The following is a 15786-nucleotide window of genomic DNA, read 5'->3' as shown; positions in this document are numbered from 1 at the left end:
TCTCTTTTTTTCCCCCTTACTCCCTTCCTTCCCTTCTCTTTTTCCTTTTTAGTTCTTTACATATACATTGTTTTTACATCTTTGCTGCACCTTTCTTTTCAGCATCGTGGTCCCTCATCTCCTGGTCGGCTCGGATTTCCTTTATTTCTGGCATTTTTGTGCGGATTTTTCTCCCAAAAAATGCTTCTGCAGGACTTTTTTCCAGTGGTTGCATGAGGCGTTGCTCGATAGACAGCCACATAAGATAGCAATGCTTCTCGCCAATTTTGTCCTTCTGCGTGTGCAATCCTCAATCGTTTTTCAATGGATTGATTTTGTCTCTCTACTTCTCCGTTGGCTTGCGGCCATTTCGGAGTTACTTTATGATGGTGGATACCTGTGGTCCTCATGTATTCCGCAAATGTCTCTGAAATGAATTGTGGACCATTGTCAGAGTATAATGTAACAGGTAATCCATATCTTGCGAATATCTCTGCTAACGCTTGTATTGTTTTTTCAGTGGTTGTGGACTTCAACACCACGTACTCGTAGTATCTGCTGTAGTAATCTATCACTACCATAATTGATTCACCCGTCGGTAAAGGTCCAAGAAAATCAACAGCTACGTCGATTCATGGTCCTGTCGGGAGTTGCGTACTCCGGATCGGTTCTGGCGGATTACTTCTACTTGTGATTTGACATCCGTGACAAGTTTTAACAAATTTCTCTGCGTCCTTATCACAACCTGGCCACCATACCTTGGTCCTGAGGTTTTGCTTGGTACCAACAATGCCTAGGTGTCCTTCATGCGCTAAGGATCCGATCTTCGGTCTCAATCTTTGCGGTATCACCAATCTGCAACCTCTTAATACACACTGTCCGATGCAACAAAGTTCGTCTCTAATGGGAATGTAAGCCTTGTGAGTACACTTGTCCCATTGTCCACTCTGTATGCATTCTCTTACTTCTGGATCACGTTCGGATTCTCTCTCGACCTCCTTCGTAGTCACAGTTTTCGGTGTCGACTGAATAGCTATGAAGCGTACAAAGCTCTCTGTTTCTGTTCCCAATTCTGACTTGGATTGTGGACCACCATCCTTCACCAATCTGGACAGCAGACAGCGGATCTGCAATGTTCGTTTTCCCTGCAATGTGGATTACTTTATATTTGTAGGGTTGTAGTCTGAGTACCCATCTCTCTATTCTGGCAGATGGTTTGAATCTAGGTGCATAGATCACCTCTAATGGCTTATGATCTGTGATGTGTTCAAATTCAATGCCGTATAAATATGCATGGAACCTCTCACAGGCCCATATAAGTCCGAGTGCTTCTTTCTCTGTCTGAGAGTATCTTCTTTCCACATCTGATAACGATCTGCTGGCATAGGCAATGATTCTTGGTCCTCCATCATGCATCTGGACCAACACGGCTCCTAAACCAACTGGGCTGGCATCCGCTATGACTTTGGTTGATGCCGCCGGATCGTAATATCCAAGAGTTTTTGCATCTGTCAGGCTTTGCTTTAGCGCTGTGAACGCTTTCTTCTGCTCAGATCCAAAATGAAATGGTACACCTTTCCTGGTTAGTTTCCTTAGTGGTTCTGCCACTGTAGCGAAATTAGGAATGAACTTTGCACAAAAATTGACCAATCCCAGGAAACTCCTCACCTCTGTTGCGTTCTGAGGTGCACGTGCCTCTGCAATAGCTTTCAACTTGGCCTCTGCCGGGTTTAGTCCTTCCCGTGTAAGTCTGTGTCCCATGAAGTCCATTCCTGACACACCGAACTGGCACTTGTTTCCATTCACGGTAAGGCCTGCCTCCTGTAGTCTAGATAGTACACGCCTCAACCATTTGTCATGCTCTTCCTTCGTTGGTGCATTGACTATGATGTCGTCAGAAATGTTGGCAACTCCAGGAATGCCTTGAATCACTCGATGGATTTCATACTGGTAGACCTCCGAAGCTGCATTAATTCCAAATGATAGTCTCTTGTAACGATACAATCCACAGTGAGTCACAAATGTTGTTACATCTCGGGAACCTGGATCCAGCTCTAATTGATGATAGCCCCATTTCAGATCAATTTTTGAGAATACCTTGCTGGTAGTTAGCTCTTGAAGTATTTCCTCCACTGTTGGTATAGGGTGTCGTTCTCTAATTATAGCTTCATTGGCCATTCTCATGTCAACACATAGTCTTATGTCACCCTTTGGTTTGGGCACAATCACTACGGGACTGACCCATTGTGTCGAATGTTCCACCGGTTCTATAATGTCTTGTTCGATCAATTCTTTAATTTTGGCTTCGACTTTCCTACAAAGTCCAAACGGAGTTCGGCGCATTGGTTGTGCCTTGGGTTTGACCGTTTCATCTACCGCTAGCTTCAATTGTCGACCTTTCAGCTTTCCTACTCCTTGGAAGACTGCGGGGAATTCTTGCTTCATATTCTCGTATGACTGAATTGAATTGAATTGACACAAGCTCCAATATGATGTATTGCCAGGTCTTGCGCTGTGCTTCTACTCAGCAATGGTTCTCCCCTCTCTTCTATGACCATAAACTCTGCTTCGGTGTACTTATCTCCAGCTTCAACAGTTGCAGTAAAACATCCAATGGTCTGCAATGGCTTGGTTGCTGTGTATGGATGCAGTTTCTTGGAACACTTCTTTGAGGTACAGATGATCTTTTTCCTTTTCAACTTCTCCCATAAATGTCGATCAATCACATTACTGTCACTGCCTGAGTCTACAATGACCTGCACTGTCACTCCACCAATGATCACTGGGACCTTCTCATGATGTACATCATTCAGCGTAAATTGGTAACAACTCTGTTCCTCCTGGGTATCATCATCGTCACCGTCTATCTGGCGAATGGTGTCTTTCTTTCCAGGATACTTTCCTTTCCCCCAGGCTTTGCCTTTGGAAGTTGTACTCTTCCTCTTCTGGTCTGCATTGGACTTGCTTTTGCACTTCTTTGCAAAGTGGTCCTTACCTCCACACTTTCTGCAAACTTTGCCTTTGGCTGGGCAATATGAGTCTTTTCCAAAGTGACCTCGGTTTCCACATCTATAACACTCCACGTCCTGTGTCGACGTATATCTTGGCTGGTTATGGCGATGTGAGAGCCTCTTAATTTGCTGGCTTGAGTTGTCTTTCAGGGTCATGGTATGAAATTGCCCTTCAACAGCCTCTAACGCAGCAGCAATGGTTAAAGCATCGGTGAGTTCCAACTCACTCCCTCTTTCCAGTAGGCGTCTTCTGAGTTCATCTGATCTGCAGTGCTGTACGACTTGATCCAATAATTGGTTGTCCAAATCAGCTGGCATGTAATTGCATCCAACAGCTAGCTGGCGTAGTCTTGTCACGTACTGAGCAATTGTCTGGCCATCTTCTTGTCTCGTTCTCCGAAACAAATGGCGTTGAAATGTAGCATTCGGTGTCACTACATAGTGTGCATTTAATGCATCTACCGCTTTCCGGTACTCATCCTTTCTTCCAGTATTCAAAAGTGTCTTAAATGTTTCCCGAACTGCAGCTCCAGCAGTGAAAAGAAGTAAAGCCCTCCTCTGCGCTTTTTGTTCAACTGTACCGGTATCTAGAAATAGGCCACGACTGTCGGCGTAGGATTCAAATTCTTCCAGCCATGCCTTCCACTTCACACTTACAGTGCTTGCATCACCCGTTGGGTCAAAATGAGCAATTCCACTATGTGTTAGAAAGTCACCGTCTGCCCCAGCCATGAGGAAATATTCCAGCCCCAAAAGTACTGAGTCAAAGAGAAAATTCTTATCACCTTGAAGTTCTCTGTAATCTTCTTTAGTCTTTAATTTTCTTCAAGCTTCTTTCATCCTCGTCGCCAATGTCACATTTGTGGCCCGAAATGTGAAGTTAATAAAACATCAAACACAAGTTTTATCAGGTAAACTTCTCAGTGTCTTTATTTTCCAGTTTCCTTTGTTCTCCTGCTTATGCTCTTATCTCTCTCTCATACCACGTGACTTCCGGTACATCTCATACCTATTCATTATCATGACAGGCTGTGTGTCTGTTGTGCTTCTTAACGTTGGTCTTCTTATCAATCTTCCCTCTGTCGGTCTTCCACATCTGTTTCGTCACACCCTCTTCTGCTGTCTTCATTATCCTCCAGCTGAGAGCCCAGGTGTCGGGCGTCTCTCAGCTGCTCGGTCTGTGACAGTCTGCTCCTCTGCTGAGGCCCCCCCCCCTTGCCGGTGTCCTCTTTCTCCTCTGATTATGCACTGCGGATGCGCAACTCCTCACGCATGCGCCATTGCGCACTTTCATTTGGCTCCAAGAGCCATTTTTGTAGTGCACCGTGGGTCGCGACTCCGCAGAGCAGGCACTGACCTCGAGGGTTGGGCGCTTCTCCTCACCACAGCATCCAGTTCCTTCCTGCAGGTAAGGCCTTCTTCCTTCTTCTCTGGCAACTTTTTTTTTACTTCTTCTTTTCCAGTTCTTGCTTTCTCCTTCTTGGAAGCCATCTTCTTTTTCTTCTCTGTATCTTTATCTTCTATTTCTTGTACCCTATTTCTGTTAGGCTTTGCTTTTTCCTAACTTTTTTTCCTATTTTCCTGGAGAGGGCTGGTTTTCCCAACTGGCCACGACTCCATCACGTGACTCCATCCAGAGCTGCATTCTCCAGGCAATTCCACCTGAAAGCTGCGTATACCTTCCTGAGCAGTGCTCCTTGGGGCCGGGTTCTCCACTTTCAAGTGGCCTCCTGACGGCCGCATTCGGATATTTTAGGCGGCTTTACATTTGGGTATTCTGGCCACCTGAAAACTGCTTCTATTATCACTTAAAGCCACTTGATTAGAATCCAAGTGAAGATTTCACTCGATGCGTATTTTTTGATAACTAGTTTAAAATTAAACTATCAGAGCATTAAAATGGACTTGTTGGTTCTTTTGCATCCGCGCCTTTCTCTTAAATGCTTATTATGCATTCTTTGATTGTGGGTGTTATAATCATCTAAAAACAAGTGGGATATACATCTATATAAAAACACTGCCATTACAGTAATAGATCAAGTATCGCCCTATAGAAATAGTGCAAGCATTTAGGGTGGGGCCCGAAGCAATGCTACAACGTTAATCCGGCACTGCCTCCAGCTTTCCTCCGTGGGGAACGAAGCTGAGAGGAAGATGCAAGTTCGGGGTGATGGTCCTGTACCACCACCCAGAGGCTTTGATGAGAAGTTCAGCCCAGAAGGACTGGGACCCACTCCTCCCTGCCCCCTCCACCAGTCTCCCAACAGCCCCCCCACACCCAACACTGTCCTCCCCTCCCTCTTTAGCTCAAGCTCGCCCACTTCTTGGAGTCCCCTCCTCCATCACCATCCTCCCACGCGTCTGTCCTCATTCTTGGCTTCAATTTTAATTCCTCCTGGATTTCTCACCACCGACTCTGAGCACTCGGTCCTCAGCAGAGACCCCTGTGCGCACCTTAACAAGTTTCAGGCCGCCTTAACACTGATCCTTCCTACCTCTTTATCATGGAGTCGCTCCCTCCACTGATGACCCTTGTGGTCAAGCACTGGTCGAATGTCACTTTCCTCGTGTCCTTGACACCACCTCCCCTGAGCTCACATGACTTGATTGCTGGCTCAGCTGTGTATAAATGAGCCCATGTGCGGGACTTGCTCTTTATTGAGGTCACCCAGACTGATCCACGGGCTGCGCTGAAGGACTCATTGTGAGGTGCGTGTTGTAAGGGGTTGGGTGGTCAGTCCTGGGGTGCACCTGGGTGACTATCGAGGCTCACCCAGTTTAATTTGCCCATCCACAGGTCAATGGGATAACTTTAATTTGTGTGCCCTGCCTGTCCATCGGGAGTGGCAGATGCTGTTTGTTTTAACCCTCAGTAGTTCAGGTTACTCCCGTAGCTACAGTAAATGTCGCTCCGGTAAACTGCATGCTCGAGGGATAGATGCGAACGGACATGCTATCTCCTGTTTCGGATTTTTTTTTCGTCATAAATCCCACATTTTTAACCACGAGTCGGTGTCCAGGGTTATCACTCCTTGAACCCTTCAAATCTGTTACCTGAACCCTTGCATCACTCCCTTCACTCTGCTCCAACACACCCCTTCCTCTTGGACACCCCCTTTGGGCCATTTACACTTTCTTGACCTTTTTATTTCTAATTGCTGATTTCTCCCCTCCCAGCAGCCAACATTCCACTCTATCTGCAAAGACCCCAAGTTAATCATGTAAGGGAATTGCTTTAATCTTTAGTTCTATTTATTTCTTAGGAAGGGAATTGTGGGCTGGACAGGGGACACACACAGACCCTTGCACACACACAAATCATTTTGGAAGTTGAAATGTCTTGATTTATTGTTCAGTAAAAACTAAACATGCCATGGAATCAGAACAATGGTTCATTAAAAACTGAAGTATTCAAGAAGAACTGCTAGTCAAACGAGACCATCTGTTGATTACCTAGGTTTTTAGAATTGAAACTTCAAACAAAAGTCACTTGATTCTGGGTCTAAGTGGATGTCATATGATTTTGGATGTGAAGTAACTGAAGAAATTTTAAAAAGTCAGGAATGATGTCATGTGGTAAAAACACTTCAACAGAAAGCATTTTTGAATATAAGGAACTAATTTCAAACGAGACATTAGATCTCTTAGAGAGAGAGAGAGAGGGAGAGGGAGAGAGGTGCTGTTCTATATTTTCTCCTTATCATGGAGATACACAAAATCATGGCAATGAAGAAGAGCAACTTCACTGTCTCTACAAAAGAGGGAGGTTCCACTGTCCATTTCTACATGCACTTTGTGTAACCCTTTCCTGGGTTTGTGAAATCATCATGGAAGAAAAACATGTACTGAAACCTCCATGGAAGAGGGGAAAATCATTCGCATGAAGAAACAGTTTTCTGAAAACTACAAGGAATTCATGAATCTGATGCCTCACCCTACTTTACAATAACTTTTCAACAACAATTTAGAGTCTGTTTCAAAATAAAACTAAACTTTAAAATGATCTCTTCACAATTATGCCTGCACTGTTTTTTTTCTCTCTCTCTCTCTCACACACACACACATACAGAGTTAAATAAATGTTATATTACTAATAGTTATTAATAAAAAAATCATTGTTTTGAAGATACCATTGTCGGTGAATTTCTATTGCTGCTGGTCAAGTACGCATCAGACCTGCATTTAGAAGAGGTGTCTCAATGGTCTGGAGAATTGACCTCTACCTTGCAGAGGGCCAGATGCCAACTCTCTGATGCCTCCTCATGTCTCCCCACCCACTCTCTGTGACCCTTGGCACTTCCCCTGCAGCTGCAGGAGGTGCAATGCTTGTTCTTGCACAAACCCCCTCACCACCATTTGGGAGCCTAAACAGCCCTTCCAAAGATTCATGTGCACCTTCTCCAACCTCATCTCCTACACCCAGTGGTCCTGAGGTAGCTTCTTCCACATCGATGAGATCAAACACACTCGGGGAAAGTTTAACAGAACATCTCCACTTGTCCACAATGACCATCCTGCACTCCCAGTTGCTGTCATTTTAGCTTCCCTTCCCATTTCCACACTGATCCGCACATTTTTGTTCCCTTTCCCACCTGCCCCCTCCCCCACCCATTCTTATCCTCCTCTCTGGTTTTATCTTCTTCTGCCCCATTTCCCTGAGTTTTCCCCCTCTCCTTTCCCAACAGCTCTCATGACATTATCTTTATTGCCTTCTCAGATTCCAGCATCCTTTATCTCCACACTGTTCTGTCTGTCCTGGGCCTTCTCCACTGCCAGATTGAGGCCAAACATTGACTTGAGGAGCAACAGCTCATATTCCTCCTGGGCAGTCTACAGCACAATGTTATGAGTGTTCTGGATAGTGCTGGCCATGTTTTTACTTTGAACTTGTACACAGTATGTACTTAGAAGAACTGTAATAAAGTTTGCCCTGCCCTTGTCCTGTGTGACTCATCACTTCTCTTGCCTCTCTCTTCCTTTGTTTGGCACCTATCAGTCAACTAACTGCTTCTCTCCATCATCCTTCACTATTGGTTCAACAATCCCCACTGGCTCCTGTACAACCTCGCCCATCTTGACCTCATTAAATCAGCAGTTTCCCCACTGTACTCTGTCTTGCTGAATGGTTCTGACCCAAAACATCAACCATCCCTGTTCTCCCATGATGCTGCTCGGCCTGCTGAGTTCTTCCAGCAGAGGGTGTGTTGCTGTAGGTTCCAGCATCTGCAATCTCCTGCATTGCTCTTTTCAGTTTTTTTTGCCTGTGCCTATAGAATTATGAACAACTTTGAGGCTTGGTACAATAAAGACACTAAGTTTAAAGAGAATGGCCCTGAACCTATTGAAGGGTGGCTCAGGAACTGAGAGGAAATGGGTGTATTTTCTTTTGGTTTAGAGATTGAAACAATAAAGTGTGCAGATGCTGGGGTCAAGTGGAGTACACAAATATATTAGAGAAGCACAGCAGGCCACACATCAACCAAAGGAAGTAAAGGGTAACCAATATTTCAGGTCTGGGCCCTTCATCAAGGTACAGCCGAGGCCCTGATCGATTTTCTTTTATACTTAATGTCACACGAAGTGAACCTGTGATGCACAATGTTCATTTCACCATCACTGCAGCAGTAATGGAACACACAAACTGATGCAAATGCACAAAACTGTGCAGCCAGATGCACATTCAGATATGAAGATTACACATATCGAATCAACATTTATTCAGCTTCTTTCACAACCAGAGGAGGTCATGAGGCATCTTACAGCCAATGGAACAGTATTGAAGTGTGGTATTGTAAGAAATGCAGCAGAGAATTTGTCTGTTGAACAATTTCACAAGCAGTATTGTGGTAATAACCACATCAGCAGTGAAGTGATGTTGACTTTGTCTTTTATAAAATATAATCTTCTTAGCTCCTCAGAAAAGACCTTGGCTTCAGCATCTAATCAAAACAAAATGATGTCCCCTGCCATGTTCATAAGTCTAGAAGTTTCTGAAAACATACCATAGTTTAACTCGGGGTCAGGTGTACCTTGATAACATTTCCACCCAAGACATCCAGTTCTGAATCCACAACTGCCTGACTTGGGGCTGAGAATGTTACTGAGGTGCACTTGATCTGATTTACTGTATGTTTTCAACAAAATTTCATTGAAAGTTACTGGCATTAATGAGTACAGCATGCCACGGTCAGCCTTAGAGCAAATGAACTGCACAAAATGCAGAATAAGTTGGTGCCAACTTGTCCTCAAACAATCTCACCTTTAAAACAGAAGGAGATTATTATCCTCACTGAAATGACACTCGTGACATAATCTAGATTATAAACAGGGACTCCCAGTTCCCATGCCAATCTGGTCCTTTGTAATTTTTCCAATTTACTGCAATCAAAAGATGTCATGCTTTTCAAGTACGGGAGTGGTTACGGCTGAAAATGACTACTGGAGTTGTAACATATAAGTAATTTGTGGCACTTCAGGTATCTGTGTTCTAGGCAGCAGTCCAAAACTCTTAAAGCAAAGGTATCAGATGGACACAAAAATTCTCTACTTTAACAATTTGAGCATTGTTTGAAAGGTAGGGATGTGAGAAATGTTGTCAAGCAGAGGGGTCTAGAAGTTCATGTACCTTGAAAGTGGTATCACAGGTAAATAGGGAAGTCGAAAAGGCTTTTGGCACATTGCCTTCATCAGAGGATTAAGTAATAGTAGCTGGGAGATCATGTTGCATTTGTAAGGCTCCATTTGGTCACCATGCTAAAGGAAAGATGTTACCAAGCCGGAGACGGTGCAGGGAAGGATACTGCTAGGACTCAGGGACCTGAGCTACAGGGAAAGGTTATGCAGGTGAATGGCTTTATTCTCTGGAGTGCAGGAAGATGAGGGGTGATCAAAATCATGAGAGGGTAAATCAGGTGAATGTGGTCTTTTGCCCAGACTAGGGGAATTGGTAACCAGAGGTTTAAGGTGGTGGGGGGTGGGGGGGTGGGGGGAGGGAGATATTTAACGGGAACCTCACAGGTAGCTTTTTTAAACAGAGGAAGGTAGAACGGGCTGCCAGAGGAGGTGGTTGAGGCAAGTACCATTGCAATTTTTAAGAATTGGACATGTACATGGATAGGATGGGATGAGAGAGGTACAGGCCAAACACAGGAAGGAATAATCTGCTAAGTTTCTCCAACACTTTTGTCTTTTGCAAGTGTGTCAAACCCTTTCTTTCCCAATCTGTCTACCTGTGCACCACTTTCAGGGAACCGTAAATTTTTGCCCTTTGGACTCTTTGTTCTACAACACTGTCCAGGGCCCTGCCATTCCCAGTGTACGTCCTGCACTGGTTTATCTTACCAAAAGGCAATGGCTCCAACTTGTCGGTGTTGAAATCCAACTGCTGTTTCTTGGCCCACTCTCCAAGTCGATCTACTTCCTGTTGGAGCCTTCCTTCCTGACCTGCTTTGGTGTCGTCAATGAATTTAATAACCATGTCACCAACATTCTCATCCAAATTGCTAATATAGATGACAAATAACAGTGGGCCCAGCACCAATCCCAGCGGCACACCACTGATAGCTTGCATCCAATCTGAGTAACAACTCTCCATAACCACCCTCTCCCACCTCTGTCTCATTCAGCAATTCAATTCTGGAGCTTAATTTACTATCTCACCCTGGATCCCACACAATCAGACCTTCCAGAACAGGCTATCTTGCAGGATCTTGTCAAAAGCCTTGCCAAAATTCTTGTGGGCAATGTCTATTGCCAATCCTTTTGGTCCCCCTTCAAAAAAAACTCATGAGATACCACTTCCTACACACAATGCCAAGGTGACTTTCCCTTCTCTGATCTTGCCTTTTCAAATGCAGGTGGATTTTGTCACTTGGAAACCCTTCCAGTGACATTTCTACAACTGAAGTTTAGCTCACTGGCCTGTTGTTTGCTGGCAGCCTTTTTAAAATAAAAACACAACATTAGCCATTCTTCTGCTACATTTACCTGCATCAAAGGAGGATGCAAAAATCTCTGTTAGGGTCCCAGTAATTTCTTGCTTCCCATAATGTCCTAGGATACATTGAATTGGGTTCTGGTGAGTTATCCACCTTTATGTGTCTCAACAGCATCAACACTTCCTCTTTTGCAATGTTTGTATGTTTCAGGATATTACTGATTTCTTTCTCAAATTTTGCCAGCTTCCAGGATTAAGGGCTTTCTTCAAGGTAACTACAGACTTTGCCCATCTCCTGTGGCTACAAACATAGATGACCACAATGTATTATAATAAAATCTATTTTCTCTCTAATTCTACTTTTGCTTCTTAATAATTATCTTATGATTCTCCTTCAGGGATATCTCATGTCCTCATTGTGCCCTCCAGATTTATTTCTTTATATTTTTCAAAGGGTTTCAATTATCCCAGCTGTTTATGCCCTTTTCTTTTCCCTGAACAGAACCACAATAGCCCTTATCTAGGTTTCCTAATCCTGCCAACCCTGCCTTTCACTCAAATATAAACATGCTGGTCCTCGACTCTCCCTATCTCACTTTAAAAGCTTCCCCTTTGCTAAATATTCCTTGACCTGTAAACAACCTCTTCCATTGTGTCAAAAGCCACTTTCAAGGTACATGAACTTCTAGATTCTTCTGCCATCAAAATTGACCTTGCACCAGTTTAGGACTTCAACTTGTGGATTAGTCCTATCACTTTCCATAACTTTTGAATTAGAATGAGTGTCACTTGCCTCGGCCCATTTCCCAACATAAGATCTAGTGTTACCCCCTCTCTAGAAAGGCATCAACATATATTGGTTGAGAAAATTTTGCTGCACACACTTAACAAATTCTGCCCCACCAAATACTTATCATGATGGCAGTCCCAGTTAAATGAGTGATGTTATAAAGCACAATTAGACACTTATGGAAATCTGATATTTCCCTCATATTTGATCCTCTAATTCCCATTGACTATTGTGGGGCCAAAAGTACGATCCTAACAATGTGATAACCCCATTCTTATCCCTCAGCCCTTCCCAAACAACTTCAGTAATATTCTCTCTTGGTTTTACTGTTCTCCCTCATCAATATGCCTAGATGAGCTCCCAGCCCCGCCTCTCCCTTAAAGATGTTTCTGCATATATTCCAGTCCAGACTGTGCCATGCCTTACTTGCCAAGCTTCTTGAATTAAAACAAATGCAGTTTGGTTCATTAGACTTCCTTAATCAGAGGTCCTTGAGATTGGATTTCAATTTCATCTCCATTTCCCAACTGAAGTTCATCACTTGCCACTGGAGTTGTTAAGAGTTGAATATTTGTATAGGCAAAGCCAGACCAAGGCTCCACATGGCAGGAAAGACCAATCATTTTCTATGCGTTAGATCATGATGGAATTGGTATATCTGGACTGGAGGTTTTTATTTATGGCTCGCTGGAAAGAGGACTCAGCAATAGTGTGAGAGAAACAGTTATGTTGATATTATTAATGCAATTACTTGTATTGGTCAGGATTATGCCGGCGCTTCATCACTCTTCATCAATGCTGATCATCAAGTACTCATCTATACTAATCCTATTTGCTCTGGTAATGAGACTTTCCATGTAGATGCTTTTGATATATCCTCCTTCTCCCAGCACTGTATCTTCTCTCGCAACCTGGACCACATCTCTCTGAGTTCACACACTTCTGCTCTCAAGCTATCCTAGAAAGAAGAAAGTTCTTGACTTTCTTTCTCTTCAGCCTCTACATACAGCCAGGTATCCTTCTGAACTTTCACCATCTTCTGTGAATTTCCCTCATGTGACACATATTCCCCTCCCCTTCCCTGTCAGCAGCTTCCTTTCCTGGCCCATACTTCCATCCTCACCAGCCACCCCCATTTTTTTTTGTCCCTTTCACATTGACCACCTTTGCATTTCCCATCTTTCAGGGACCCAAACATTGTTTCCAAGTAAAGCAGGGATTTACTTGCAACCTTACGTGATGCACTCGTGTTTAAAATGTTGTTTCCTCTGTGGTGCAGAAAGCAACCATAGATGAGACAACCAGTTTGTGGAGCACCTACCTTTAATCTACAGAGGTTTAATTTTCCATCCCATTGATATTCTGACCCATGGGTCCGAGTTTCCTGTGCCATTATACTAAAATTCAATATAAACCTGAGAAACAGAAGCTCTTCATTAGTTTGGGCTCATTGAATACTTCTCTGCCCAATATTAAGTTTTACAATTTCAAGTAATTTATCTGTCTTTATCAGAACTGGCAATTCTGTTTTAGGTCATTATCTGTGAGGTTATCTCCATCATCATATAGTCTGACCTGTTGGACAAGATTAATTTATTTTTTTATATACAGATATACGCACTGCATATATATTTGTCTGTATGTGTGTTATGGCTGGAAGTGTGTTTGCATGTTTTTTGCACTGAGAACGCTGTTTCGTTAGGTTGTATTTGTACAATTGGATGATTATATCCCTTTCAACAAAGATTTGCTATCAAGCAGAAATTGTCCAGCACTCCTTACAGCCAGAGAGAAGCAAAAGAGAGCACCCCCCCACCCACAGACATTGAGTGTCCATGGATTCACCTCCAGCATTCCCTCAGCCACACAGCCTTCAGTCCAAGTCATCAACAACCCGAGATGCAAACCTCTGACGTGATCAGGAAGCCTTCAGTTGTATCTTGGTTTCCGATATCTGCTACCTTTTCAGCCAGTCTCCATCAGTTCACAGTCTGGTGTGAGTCCCTTGACTACAGTCGCCAGCAGCCCCCAGCCTATACGGGTTCCTCACTTCGAGTCACTGCCTGTATATTCTTCAGCCTCCGAGCCCTTTGATTGTCTCCTCTGCTTTTCCTTCTCAAATGGGGTGGGGGTAGACTTCCTGTTTTTTGGTGCCCTCTGCCACTCCTCTACTCCCCTGCATCCCCTATGGCTGCTGCCATACATCGGTGCTGCCATCTCTGGTCAGACCATGTGGTCACAAGATTTTAAAATAAACAACCTTTGGCTCCTTTAATGGGTCATTTAAAACCTGAATGGAGACAGTGGCAGTCAGACTGGGGATTGGACCCCACAGGAGAGCGCTACATCTCTGCTCCCCACTCTCTGCTGGTCCGCAACTCAGGCAGCCCCATTATTTATATTTTGATCTGAATGTGTATGCTGAAGGTATAAGTAGTAAATTCATAGATGTCACAAAAATTGGTTGTCATCAGTGTGGAAGATGCAAACATGTTGGTAAAACATGCTGAGAAATGGTGGATGGTTTTAATCCGGGTAACTGTGAGGCAATGCACTTTGGAAGTACGAATGAGGCAAGGACATCCATGAGTGTCCTGGAGGGCAATGAGGATTAGACAGATTAACATGAATGGTTACCCATTGGTCAGTGTGGACTTGGTGGGTTTAATGGCCTGTTTTCATGCTGTATTTATGTCAAAAGTTAGGAACTTACTTGCATACATTTGCAACATTAACCAGAGATGGTATTAACCAGATTGGACCAGATTAGAGCTAGATAAAATAGGGGAGAAGGTACCTGAACATATACTATATAAGTGGGATAAAAAGCTGGTGCAACATGGGAATTCACCAGTACTGCACCATCTGCTCAACATTTGAAAGAAGATTCACGTAGAAAGGAAAAAAACAAATTACCAACTACCAAAATTAATATTGACACAAAAATCAACTAATCCCCTTCACAATAGATAACCTTTCCTTTAGAGAATGGGAGAGAAAAGGGATCAAAAGAACAGAAAATCGTTTTTTGGGAAATAAATTATTATCTTTTGAACAAATGAAATGCAAATATGGTATAACTCACAGTACAATGTTTGCATACTACCAACTGAAAACCTACTTGAAGGACAAATTGGGAAGGAGGCTGAGGTTACCAGAAGGAAGCAATTTTGAATGTGATTACAGACACAATGATAATTAAAAGATTTATCACAAACATGTACATCAAACTGCAAGAGAAAGAGAACGAGGAAACAAGCTGTAAACCCAAACAAAAATGTGAACAAGATCTAAACATAAAGAATGAAACATGGGAAAAGCTATGCTCCGGAACTATGAGAAATACAATAAACACGAGGTAACGCATGATACAATATAATTGGTTACACAGGCTATACACCACACCCCAAAAGTTAAATAAATGAGACCCAACAGTATCAGACAAATGTTTTCACTGTAAGAAGGAAACGGGAACAACAGTACATGCAATTTGGGCATGTGAGAAAGTGGAAAAGTTTTGGGAAGATCTAAATCGGGTATTAAATAAAATCACAAAAAGCTACATACCAAAAAATCCAGAGATCTTTCTTCTAAGTAATACAAGAAGTAAAGAACTTTGACTCGATTTGGATGGAGCACAAAAAAGATTTATTATGATAGCCTTAGCTGTAGCAAAAAAATGTATTATGTCAACCTGGAAATTAGAAGATAGCCTGAGAATACAGCAATGGTACATAGAAATGAATAAATGTATTCCATTGGAAAAAAATAACATATAATTTAAGAAGTAACATCACAGTATTCAAACAAATTTGGGAACCCTACATGGAACACAATAGAGAAATCCTACCGCGGACCTCCACCACCTAAAATGACAGAAGGAGAAGAAGACTAAATGAACTGACCCAGTATGTAAAAGTAGATGACACAAATTTCTTGTTTATTTTCATTGTGTGATGACATTGTTTAATGGGTTTAATGTATCATATATGTTGAACATTGAGTGGGTGGGGAGGGGGGGTGAAGGAGGGAGGGAAGGGAGGGGGAAAAAGGGGAGAAAATGACACTGT

At 43.1% G+C, this 15786-nt stretch overlaps 1 long non-coding RNA gene across 1 annotated transcript in view; it reads left to right on the top strand.

The window, feature by feature from the left end:
* LOC138743483 (uncharacterized) overlaps positions 1 to 15786 on the top strand; it is a 41734-nt gene that overhangs the window by 12468 nt on the left and 13480 nt on the right. The gene's annotated exons all lie outside the window — the stretch shown is intronic.

This window comes from Narcine bancroftii, chromosome 9, assembly GCF_036971445.1.
Source record: "Narcine bancroftii isolate sNarBan1 chromosome 9, sNarBan1.hap1, whole genome shotgun sequence".
Lineage (NCBI taxonomy): Eukaryota > Metazoa > Chordata > Chondrichthyes > Torpediniformes > Narcinidae > Narcine > Narcine bancroftii.
This window is presented reverse-complemented; position numbering and strand designations above follow the sequence as displayed.